Source organism: Miscanthus floridulus, chromosome 16 (genome assembly GCF_019320115.1).
Source record: "Miscanthus floridulus cultivar M001 chromosome 16, ASM1932011v1, whole genome shotgun sequence".
Lineage (NCBI taxonomy): Eukaryota > Viridiplantae > Streptophyta > Magnoliopsida > Poales > Poaceae > Miscanthus > Miscanthus floridulus.
The window spans coordinates 96,397,593-96,408,634 of record NC_089595.1 but is presented as its reverse complement, the minus strand read 5'-3'; positions in this window follow the sequence as shown (position 1 = coordinate 96,408,634).

The window sequence follows — 11,042 nt, the reverse complement described above, 5'->3', positions numbered from 1 at the left end:
ACATTCGAATCGATTGAGCGGTCGTCGCGCACCCCCGGATGAATGGGTAGGTCGAGTGCACAAATGGCATGCTCCTATAGGGCCTCAAGCCTAGGATCTTCAACCAGTTGAACAAGTTTGGTGCGTGCTGGGTCACCGAGCTCCCGACAATGCTCTAGAGCCTAAGGACAACTCCCAGCCGGGCCATCGGCTACACACCTTTCTTCATGGTCTATGGTTCCGAGGTCATTCTCCCAATGGACCTTGACTATGGAGCGCTAAGAATCAAAGCATACAATGAACAGGGGGCTGAGGCATCCCACCAAGATGCCATGGACCAGCTAGACGAAGCCCGCGACATCGCCCTCCTCCATTTGGCCAAGTACCAGCAGGCGTTGCGACGGTACCATAGCCGATGGGTGCGTGACCGAGCCTTCAATGTTGGGGACCTTGTCCTCCACCTCGTGTAGAGCAACAAGGACCGCCACAAGGTCTCCCTGCCTTGGGAGGGGCCATACGTTGTCGCGGAAGTACTCTACCCAGGTGCCTACAAGTTGAAAACCATCAACGACGAGGTCTTCACCAATGCCTAGAACATTGAGCATCTCTGCTTAGCTTTACTATAAGTACTACTATGGTCGTCGTGCCACGCTCTCCATCGGCAACGTCTGGGCATGTACACGGGCCAGTTTGTCTACTGTGGCCACCGCACCACGCTCTCCATCGGTGACGTCCCACCGCTCCACTGGATCTTCGAAGGCACCGTCATCTGCAACGCCGAGCACCGTGGCGGCGAATGCGGTGCCCCTCCACCGGGGCATTCAGGGACTATGCCATCGTCATTAGCTCCAACCCCGACAATGGCATCTGGGCAGGGGGTGCTTCCCGCCAAAGAAAGGCCGCAACGAACAACAGCAAGGTTGACAATGCTCGGCACCCTCTAGTGCCCCACTTTCATCGGTGGCGGTGGTCCCTCCATAGCAAGGGCGGCTCGCACCATCTCATCTACGTGGGATGACCTCTAGCTCAACATTGCGCTCCGGATTCACAAGCAGATCTATGAGTTGTTCTCTCCCTCGCATCACCCTCTCTTACTCAGGAACCGCCGCATTCGGTGGAAAGGAAGAAGTGGTAGCGGCTCAGAGGCTGGCTAGGGAATGGGACAAGAACTCCTCTCCCCCTCCCTATTTAAAGAAGGGGCACAGTAGCGAAGGAAAGGCAAAAGGTTGGGACAAAAAACTCTCTGCCTTCCCCTATTCAATACAAATGCAAAATCAATGCTGACAGAAATCTGAGGGGATGCACCAGAAACGACAGGACGTGCTCTGATCGATGGGACACCACCTGGTAAGTCAGAACGTCACCCGAGCATGGCCCACCACTAATGTGCCCCAGGCATGAGAACCGGGGCACGCTCACCTGTAGGCAACTCTCCGCTTCCCCAGCAGGACCATGGAACAACCCAACGATGGAACCTCCCTCTAGGGGGAACCCAACGGGCCTCCTAGGTCGATCGAGTGGCCCAGGCAAAACAATGAACGAATGACCAATTAAAAGATAAGCACCCCTGTTTACTTACTTTGAGTGTTAAATTCTTTACCGAGCCTCCGACCCCAGTAATGGCATGGGCACGGACATCGCTCGGGGGCTGCCGAGGGCACCTATTTGTTTAAACACCCTCTTAGCCCGACCCCTCCTTATGTTTGAGAAACCAAAAGCACGGCGTGTGGGAATAAAACGTTGAATACAACTGGACGAACCACCAGACCCTACGCCCCGACGGCTACGGTGTCTTTTGTTCACCAGCATAATCGCATTCATAGTTCCTCACATTACTAGCCTTAGCTCCCGCCTTCCCGAAAGGAGTTTGGAGGGGTCCACCTATAGAGCCCCCTTTCAGGGGGGAAGCTGACAGATCACTTAAAAATCAATCGAGCGGCTCGGATCGCCGCCAAGAGATGAAAACAAAAATAGCGATACTTATGCAGGTTACACCGGCCTCATCGCAAACGTCAGGCCCGAGCCTATCACGGACATGTCCGATAGGAGCTTCCCATGGCTCATACCACCAAGGTAATGTTACCGACCCCTGCTTTCATTTTGATTAAACTATATGCTAAATCCAAACATCCAAACGTTGCATATGCAAATCCTTGCATCTCAACACTTCGTGTCGCGTCACGAAGCGGCAGCTGCCTCATTCAATATGAGCGACGCCTGACTGGGGTTCGAAGGCCAGTCTGCGAAGGGCTCAAGGCCGCCTCGTGTCAAACAGAGCTAGGGGAGAAAAACCAAAATGAGCCCCAGCGGCCTCGCCCAACCCTGTTTAGAAGCGGACAGGGACATCTCGACCTTTCTCGTTCGATTCTAACCTCGAGCCATACCCATAGAATCTCCGTCGAGAAGAGGCCAACGGGCCACCTGAGCCCAGCGAATGGCTTAGGCATCTGCCGAGAGGCGGGTTAAGAAGTAGTGGAATGCCATATGAGGGCTCTACCGACCCCGTCAGCGAATGATGGATCCGGATTCCACACGAACATACCCGTTAGCGAGCTCATTGAGCACGACACTCAAGCCATCGAGGCAAGTGTCGTCAACTCAGACCCTCTGATCATGGAAACCGAGGACGGGGTAGCGCGTGAAAACACGGCTGACCCTTAATAGATCCTAAAGAGCTCGAGGGCTCAAGCCGCTCGATCCAAGATCGAGAGACCGAGGTTCAAAGGCTGACCAGTGAAGGGTCCGGGGCCGCCTCGCGTCAAACAAGAGCTAGGGGAGAAAACACAGATGAGCCTCAACGGCCTTTGCCCGACCCGCATTAAGGCGAATAGGGTCATCTCAACCTTCTTGTTCAATCCAGCCTCTAGCCGAGCCCATAGAAACCCCATTGAGGGGGAATCTATTGGAAGGCGGGCCAAGGAGTAACGGAACGCCACCTGAGGGCTTCACCGACCCTGCCGCGAAGCAAATGGGATCAGATTCCATCTGAAACTCCCCATTAGTGAGCTCATAAAGCACGTCACTCGAGCCATCGAGGCAAGAGACGTCGCCTTAACCCCTCCGGTTGCGAAAAACCATTGATGGGACGACGATCACAAATGAACCAGCCCTTAACTGAATCCCCACCATGCACGAGGGCTTGGGGAAGGCCGGACCAGCGATAAGACCGAACACACGATCACGCTGCGATCATCAAAGTTCTAGGTAAGGGGTACAAGTAAATACAAACGTAAGTTCACCTCCCTCGCTTCGGTCTCTAGTAATATCCGACCCCAGCAACCGCAAGGGGTCGGATCTCACTCGGGGGCTGATAAAGATATGGGTACCTCCTTTTTTTGAAAAAAAACATTACATTAGACCTCCTCCTCGCATCAAGACTGGTGGCAAGGTTCGGGGAACAGACTGATAAGACCGCAAAAAGCCCATGCCCAGATAGCTATGGTAATTTTGCTCACCAGCACAATCAAAATTTCCCCTAAAAAACCTCGGGCCCTACAATCTTAATAAACGGAAGGGTCGATTGTCTAAATCTTTTTTCATCGCAAAAAGAGAAGAAGGTAAGATCAAACAAACAGAACAAAAATTACGAAACCGTTTCCAGGACATAAAAGTACTGACACTTGTTCACATATTACATATAAGTGTTTATCAAACTAACTACTTCCGCGAAGGGAGAACCTCTTCTTTTAGCCTATTCGCTAGGTTCCGCGCGAGGGGAGCCACTGCCTTTTCCATCTTGTCCAGCTCATTGTCATCATTGACAGGCGCAAAGCCATGGCTCATTACCTCTAGGTTAATCTCCCAATCATAATGGGAACGGGCGACAGCAAAGGCTTGGGTGATCCCGGCGTGAAAGGTGTCCTCCTCAAGTTGGCCCACCCGTGTCGTGATACATGCGGTATGAGCCACGAGCGAGCTAGTTTCCACTGGTTGCGCCACCCTCAGGGCATCGATGACCAGCTCAACAGCGGCTTGTAGAAGGTCGTGCTCGTCGCTCTGGATCCGAAGGATCCCTCGCACTTCGGTAAGCTCTTTCTCTAGCCTAACAGCAACGGTCTCGACGACCAACCCAATAGGGGATGGGCCTGTAAGCAACCAGAACCCAGGGACACAAGCATCACTAGGGCCTTGATCCACAGTCGGGTTCTAGCCAGGCCAGCACTGAATAAAATTCCCACGAACGGAATACCATGATTCCCTTAAAAATACCCAGTTAACAAAAAACCAAGTCTTACGGCCTTACCCACGGAGGGTCCGATACTACCCCTGGGTGACTCTACTCGAATCACCCAGGGGCTCGGGGGCTACACCCACCGGGTGCGCTCGTGCGCACCCTCTGGTAGATAACTCTGACAAAATTAAAACACCCCTAGGCGATTCTGTCCGAATTACCCGAGGGCTCAGGGGCTACTGTCGGGGACCTAATACCGGGGGTACCCAAGGAGGTGGAAATAATAACCATCGAACGTTAAAAACCCCCGAACGGACAAGAGCACTACTGCGCTTCTTGCCTGAACGACAGGAATTTGGTTCCACCTCGCCCGACGCCCATGGGCCAGCTCCACCTCGCCCGATGCCCGTGGGCCAGCTTCGCCTCACCCGACGGCTGGAGGATGGCTCTGCCTCACCCGAGGGCTAAGGGCTAGACTCCGCCTCGCCCGACCTCCCGAGGGATCTACCCTGCCTTGCCTCGCCTGATATCCTAAGGATGGCTCCACCTCACCTAACCACCACTCCCCGCTCCCTCATGATGATACGCACAGGGTAAGACAAGACGTTCGGGTCAACCGCGGCATCAAGGACCATGCCCTGCGCCCCAGCAGGAAAGTACCATCAGGGCATGATGAGACGGGCACTTAGACCCTTCTAGGCATGGCAGAGCCTGAATAGTGTTGCGGGCGCGTGCTCTTTGCCCTACAATATTGTAGGCGCCGCCTTCAGCCTCCGAGCGAAGAACCCGACGTGGACATACGACAACCACTACATTCCAAGCGGGGACTCCCGTCTTCTACAGTGACAAACGAGCAGTCACCATGCCATCCACTCCCCCTGGGTCGGAGATCAACAACCCCATTCGACACACCACCCATAGGGGTGGGACGGGATGCACCCACTTGCTAAAAGAGGCTAGGGCACGGCCTACGAAGATCAACAAGCATGCCGCTTCTGACACGGTCTGCCATGTTATATAGGGCAGGCACAGGAAAAAAGGAAGACCCGACTCCTTCGAAGGACCTTCTATACCCTTGGTATTTTCTTCTTTCTCCCATCTGTTGCCCCTGCTCCCCCCTTGGTCTATAAAAGGGAGGGCAGGGCTCCCCACTAGAGGGACCAACTTTTGACGGACAACACAACACACATCACACACAGTCAAGCTGCTACCAGGCTCTTGGCATCCTTTCGACCCTTCCATCAGAGACTTGGGACCAGTCCCTCTCTCGACCATTTATACCCCCTACTACGAACCATTTTTTGGTGCTAATAACACAAGCAGCAACAGACTGGACGTAGGGACATTCAGCTCAAACCAGTATAAATCTTATGTCCTTTAGCGCACCATCCGGGCCTAACACGCATAAATATAAATTTACTTGCCGGTGCTTATTCGAAACACCGACACTATTATTGACCTCAAGCCTCCAAGCAAATTCATTGATTTCCCCATTAATCCTTGAGGGATAAGGGTCCACAACTTGATAAGAGAGCATCTCTATTGATTCATAAACTCTAAAAAGCACTTGGTTTACCGTCTTAGCCGGTGGTTGTGTTTATTACTCTTGGAGCTTGGCTCCTAGTCGGCTAGAGTGTCACCCGTGGAGCTTGCTAACTTATGTGGGAGCCCTGGGAGATTTGTAACCATCTCTTGCTATGAGTAAAATCACCCCTCATCTCAAGAGTTCACTCCTTTGACTTGAGAACAAGGTAGGGGTGTAAATCCATAAGCCTTAGTGGTATACCTCAATAATGTAGACATAGGCAAGCCTTGGTGGTGAGCTGAACCCCAGGATAAATCCTTGTGTCATCTTGTGCTTGTGTTGCTTCACTTATGTTCTTGTTGTTGTTGAGGTGATTTCTACAATTGAGGCCGATCTACTTATGTGTGGTGTTCCCACCACTTTCAGCTGTCAATCTGTGATCTACCCCCCTACAGGAAGCTAAGAAATTTACCCTATCTAAATTTTGTTGGGTAGATTTTGAACTATGAACTAATCTCTCCTGTAGGTGTGGCAGTGCCACGCTCACAGAGCGGCAGTGCCGCGGGTGAATTTGATTTTAGTTTAAGTTGAATTTTTATAGTCCTATTCACCCCCTCTAGGCGTACCAGAGATCCTACAAGTAGTATCAGAGCCAGGTTACCTCATGTGCGCTTCACTGTGTGAGGTATGGAGCTCGGAGGAGAATCCAGTGTCGTGAAGCCCATCAATGTCGATCTGGAGGATGTTGGGTTGCATGCACCGACAGCAGTGAGCTTAGCGCCTCTACAGCGAGCAACTCCACGCTCCCGTAGCTGGAGGCAACCGATGCCAAAAAAGCTCAAAATGAAGAAGAAAGAAGAGGAAAAAGAGCAGCTAGAAAAGAGAAAAGAGAGGCAAGAGAGGAGAATAAGGAGCAGCAACGGTTAGAAGAGAAGAAAGCAAGAAAAGAAGAAAGAAGACTCAAGAGAGAAGCTAGAAGAAAAAGAAGAGAAGCAAGAAAGAAGAAGGAACAAGAAGCAAAAGCCTCCAATGCATCTTCAAGTGAGCTATCTAGCAGCTCCAAAGATGGTGATGATGATGAGTCCTACCAAGTACATAGCAAGAAGGATAAGAAAGGAAAGGGCAAGAAGAATGACAGCAATAAATATGCCGCTGTATCCTTTAACTATTCTTCTATGTCTATGACTAACCATGATCGTAAGTCTTTCATCAATGTGCCCGCGGGCAAGTTACCTCATTTCGATGGGACTAACTTTGCTAGATGAAAACACTTGATGAGAGCCTATCTTATAGGTCTTCATCCTGGAATTTGGGAGGTTGTTTGCAATGGATTTGAGCCACCTGTTGATCCCAAGAATCCAACCATGGAAGAAATGAGAATCATCCACCTCAACGGTCAAGCTACTACTGTGCTACTTAGTGCCTTGGATGGTGATGAGTACAATAGAGTGATTGGTGTGGATGTTGCTAAGCAAATTTGGGATACTTTGCATCTTGCACATGAAGGAGTTAACAAAGTGAGAAAGGCACGAATTGATTTATTGATGTCCAAGCTCAACCGATTTGTTATCTTGGATGGAGAAGGGCTACAAGAGATGTTCGATAGGTTGATGACAATGGTGGGCAATATTAGAGGCTATGGTTGTGATGAGCTAGATGATCATAAAGTTGTCAAGATTATGTTGGAAGCTTATTCACCTAGAAATAAGACCATAGTTACTTTAATTAGAGACAAGAAGAAGTTTGAGTACTTCACACCAAATGATGTACTTGGGAGGATCTTGACCTTTGATATGCAAAGAGAAGAAGCAAATGAGAGGAAGAAGCTTGGAGAATTGCAAGCAAAGCTAGGAGGCATCAAGATCAACAAGGATGTAGCTCTCAAGGCCAACAAATCAAGCAAGCAAGGCTCTACTAGCAAGTCCAAGATCAACAAGCAAGCTTCAACTAGCAAACCCAAGGCAAACAAGCAAGTTCAAGAAAGAGTAGAGACCACCTCATCCTCTAGTGAGAGTGAACATGATGATGACCAATACGAGAAAGTGGATGATGTTGCTCTCTTTATGAGGATGTATCACAAGGGGCTAAAGAAGCAAGGCTACAAGGTAGTTAAGAGAAGCTTCCCAAACAAGAAAAAGAGGACATGCTACAATTGTGGAAGCACCGATCACTTAATTGCCAAGTGTCCATATGAGATCAAGAACAACAAATACAAGAAGGACAAGAAAGAGGAGAAGGCCGACCGTAGAAAGAGCAAGAAGTACATGGGAGAGGCTCACATTGGGCATGAATGGGACTCAACTAAAGAAAGCTCAAGTGAAGAAGATGAGAAAGTTGCAACCATTGCTATCCATGAGCCATCTTCTTCACCAAGACTCTTCACCAACATGTCCGATGATGACTACTATTCCTCTCACATTTGTCTTATGGCAAAGGGTGAGAAGGTAAAACCTAAATCCAATGCCAAAGCTCTTCCACCTCCACCTCCTAGTGATATCTCTAGTAATGATATTAGTGATAGCTCTAAAGATAATGAATCTAGTGATGAAGAAATAAACATGATAACTAAAAATTTAGATGGAAAGACCAAACTATTCATCAGTAAGCTAATAGAGGATTTAGAGAGTGTCCAAGCCGAGCTAGAATCTAGAGAAGAGACTCTTATCCAACAAGAGGATCTCTACATTTCTAGAAAAGAAGCTCTTGCATTAGAGAGAAGTGAGGTGGAATCCTTGCGCGAGGCCTTAGCCAAAGAACAAGGGGACCATGCTATCATAAAGAAAGAAAATATTGCTCTCAAGAAAAGGTATTGTGACTTAGATGAAAAGCATAAAGAACTTGAGCTGCAATATAACATTCTTTGGGACAGGAACTCACATCCCTCTAAGGCAAAGGATGCCTCTACTACCTCCACTAGTCAAGGTTGTGGAAAATGTTATAATATTAATTTGAATGCTTATTCCACTAACCTTGCAAACATGGAGGTAATGAGAAAAGAAATTGCTAGACTCAATGAGATCATTGGCAAGGGCTGCTTGAGTGGTAAGGCTCAAGTAAGTGATAAGAAGACAAATAAACCAAAAGTGCCTCAATTCAAGCAAGAGAGACACCCCTCAATCAAGCATGGGCTTGGGCACACTGCAGGAGCCAAGACAAATGGAAGAAAGATCATAAATGGCTATGAGTGTGTCAAGTTTGAGAGGAAGTAAAGAGTTGGTACAGATCAGCCTGCACAGACAGCAGTAGTGCCACGGTGAAGGCCGGCTATGTCGCTCCCCGCAAAAATGGGAAGGCTACCAATTCTGTCCCTGATCAAACTAAGCCAAAGAAGAAGGTGTTCCAGTAGAAGCCAAAGAAATCAGTGTGGGGCACTATGAACAAGCATGCCTATCAACCAAAGTTTCATCCAACTCGACAAAGCTTGACTTTGTGTTTTCTTTTAAGGACCAACAGCAGTGGAAAAGTGGTTGCCAAATATGTTGAAAAGGAAGCCAACACATATAGGAATACTTCTATTTGGGTTTCAAAATTTCTTGTGACTAACATGCAAGGCCCCAAGTTAAATTGGGGACCTAAATCAAGCAACTAAATCTATTTTGCAGGCATACTCCTCCGCTGGATCAAGTTGGGTGCTTGATAGTGGATGTACAAATCATATGACCAGAGAAAGGAGTATGTTCTTATCATATTCCTTGATGACACACTCAAATAAAAATATTGTCATTGGAGATAATTCAAAGGGGGATGTGATTGGTCTCGGTAAAGTTGATATAACCCTTGAGCATTCCATTACACATGTATTATATGTTGATTCGTTGAGTTACAATTTGTTGTCCGTTTCTTAATTGTGTGAGATGGGCTACGATTGTCTCTTTTTGGATAAGGGTGTGGAAGTCTTTAAAAGGGAGGATTCCTCTATTGTCTTTACGGGTCAATTAAAGAACAAGCTTTACTTAGTTAATTTCAACCAAAGTAAAGCTAAGCTTGAGACTTGTTTAGTGGCAAAATCTAGCATGGGTTGGCTTTGGCATCGTCGACTAGCCCATGTTGGGATGAGGAACTTGGCCATACTTCTAAAATATGAACACATCCTAGGGCTAACAAATGTTCACTTTGAGAAAGATAGGATATATAGCGCTTGTCAAGCTAGAAAGCAAGTTGGCGTACCTCACCCACCAAAGAGCATCATTACCACGATGCAACTATTGGGGCTCATACACATGGATCTCTTTGGACCGGTCGCCTACCTAAGTATCGGGGGTAACAAATATGGTCTTGTTATTGTTGATGATTATTCCCGTTTCACTTGGGTATTTTTCTTGTTTGATAAGTGTCAAGTTAGAGACAAAGTGAAAACTTTTGTTAGAAGAGCTCAAAAGGAGTTCGATCTCCCCAGCAAGAAAATGAGAAGCGACAATGGGACCGAATTCAAGAACACCCAAGTTAAGGAGTTTCTTGATGAAGAGGGCATCAAACATGAGTTTTCAACTCTATACACCCCTCAACAAAATGGTGTAGTAGAGACAAACAATCGTACACTAATTGACATGGTAAGGATAATGCTAGATGTGTACAAGATGCCAGACCTCTTTTGGTGCGAAGCCATCAACGTCGCTTGCCATGCCATCAACCACCTCTACCTACACAAGAAGTTGAAGAAAACTTCGTATGAGCTTCTAACCGGTAACAAACCAAAGGTGTCATACTTTAGAGTGTTTGGGTGCAAGTGTTTCATACTTAATAAGAAACCAAAAACCTCTAAGTTTGCACCTAAGGTTGATGAAGGTTTTCTTCTTTGTTATGGATCAAATGAGCATGTCTATCGTGTTTTCAACAAAACCTCTTAGAGAGTTGAAATAGCGGTAGATGAAACATTTTATGAATCTAATGGCTCTCAATTGGAGCAAGTTGATTCAAGTGTTGTAGGAAAGGTGGATCCACCATGTGAAGCAATCAAGCAATTGGCTATTGGTGATATTAGACCACAAGAAGAAGAAGTCACTGAGGTGGAGGTTCCTTAAGTTGCACATGGTGGATCCTCCTTTCCTACAACACTTCAAGAAGAAGAAGAAGCAATTGCTTGATTGCTTCACATGGTGGATCCTTTCCTACAAGGTGATATTAGACCACAAGAAGAAGTCAAATTAGGGACCTAAATCAAGCAACTAAATCTATTTTATAGGTATACTCCTTCGGTGGATCAAGTTGGGTGCTTGATAGTGGATGTACAAATCATATGACCGGAGAAAGGAGTATTTTCTCATCATATTCCCCGATGACACACTCAAATAAAAATATTGTCTTTGGAGACAATTCAAAGGGGGATGTGATTGGTCTCGGTAAAGTTGCTATAACCCTTGAGCATTT